Source organism: Aplysia californica, unplaced genomic scaffold (genome assembly GCF_000002075.1).
Source record: "Aplysia californica isolate F4 #8 unplaced genomic scaffold, AplCal3.0 scaffold01393, whole genome shotgun sequence".
Lineage (NCBI taxonomy): Eukaryota > Metazoa > Mollusca > Gastropoda > Aplysiida > Aplysiidae > Aplysia > Aplysia californica.
In genome coordinates this window covers 18846-20902 of record NW_004798663.1, presented here as the reverse complement: position 1 = coordinate 20902, position 2057 = coordinate 18846, and positions in this window count along the sequence as shown.

Sequence of the window (2057 nt, the reverse complement as noted above, 5' to 3'; positions counted from 1 at the left end):
GTGTGTGTGTGTGTGTGTGTGTGTGTGTGTGTGTGTGTGTGTGTGTGTGTGAGTGTGTGTATTAAAACAAAATCACTTCTAGTGCTAATATGTTTACATACCTCCGCATAATGACGTAACTGAGAAACTATAATTATCATTAGCTGTGCTTCGTTTGGTATTAAATATGTTTATACTGGGAGTCTAAAAACAAGAACCATCTGGAAGGATGTAACTCGATTATCTTTACATTAACTTCACTTCTTAAAAAAAGGTTCGGCTACTGAGGCGTGATCAGCCCGTTCTGAGGGGTATTTTTTTGACAGACAGACTACGAAAACATCCCACAAACTGTTGAACAATTGAAACTAAATGTTGAACATGTGGTCAAAAGAACCGACCAAGAAGCAAGCCACATTTAAAATTTCCAGTGGCTACTGCAGCTTGGACAGGGAGAAATCTTAACAGTCAGCACCTGGAGCATAAGATTTTAGTAGCCACCATCTTTTCTATTTTTTGGGGGGAAATAATTATTTTGTATAAATGTGTTCTTCAATGCACAAATACATGTAGTTATTATTTGAAATAGAACAAAGTTGTCGATTTTTAAGAAGTCGTAATTTTTGTGCTTCAGTTAGTTTTGGTGGAATTTTGTAGAGTAAAACTTTACTTTTTTTCGAATATGGCAAATGATTTTCTCCACATTAACAACTGTCACGTCCCCGTGGTAGGATTTTACTCATTCGGGTTTTTGTTAAAATTGATCCTAAGATGGGGTATTAATTCTCCTTCAAATGGGTCCTTTTTTTAGACACTCCCTACTGAAAACAAAATTGAGACGAATAGGAATCAAACTAAATTAAATTGTACTATTCCCGCTGCTTAAATTAGCTAGAATGTATAAAGACGACGTAACTTAAAATAATACAGTATTCCGCTGGAACAACCAAAGAATGCCGACGCGCCTTATTACTAGGACATCAGCCAATGAATGCCGAGATACCCCACTGTTAGGACATATCCAAATTTGTGTAGAGCACACTTTCACCTCACGTTTATATTGTCATTCTAAGTGCTGTGAAAACGTTTCTTTGATTCTCGAATTGTGATTGTGCAGTATCAGCTATCATTATATGAGATGATAAGCCAGGTCTCTGTGTAAAAGTCGAGTTAATATTGTTGTTGTTGATGATGATGATGATGATGATGATGATGATGATGATGATGATGATGATGATGATGATGAAGATGAAGATGTTATTTTGCTGTTGCAAGCGCTTTGCTGTTTGTTTCTCACCTTGTTTACTTTGATTTGTAGAATGAAATAGATAATATTTATACAACTTGTGCAATGGCGTTATAACACAATGTTTTGACTTAACAGCGCAAATAGCGATGCTTGATACATTTTATATTATAAATATTACAGTATGTATATGCATTTATAATATATAAGATGTATAGGATATAAATATTATTATGTTGGTGGATGAAGGCCGCCACAGATTAAGTCCTACTTCTTTACTTCGCCAATGTTGTTTTTCTCTGTCTGTTCCACTTCCATTAAATGACGGTGCATGTGTACGTATTCACATGTGTGTGGGTATGTGTGTGTGCGTGCATGTATGTGTGTGTGTTTGTGTGTGTGTGCGTGCATGTGTGTGTGTGCGTGCATGTGTGTGTGTGTGTGTGTATTTGTGTGTGTGTGTGTGTGTGTGTGTGTGTGTGTATATGTGTGTGTTTGTGTATGTGTACCAGCAAAGGTATGTATACCTCTTGAAAAAGAGAAGGCAAAAGGGCAAGCAAGAAAGTACGCTGGGCAGTGTGCACCAAATTCTGACACAGAGCGGGTCTCGATTGGCCCTGGCCTCAGCGTAAGGTGCACATTATGCCGCAACAAAGGTTGGGGAATGTACAGAGAGATATTTGAGCTTTGCATTCACACGACATACATAGACCGCTCTTCTAACGTCTGTATCGATCTTCCTCACTGACACTTGTGGCACCTGACAACAAGGATTCTTCGACACCCCCACCCCCTTTTTTCCCCCTTCTCTTTCTTTCTCTCTCTCTCTCTC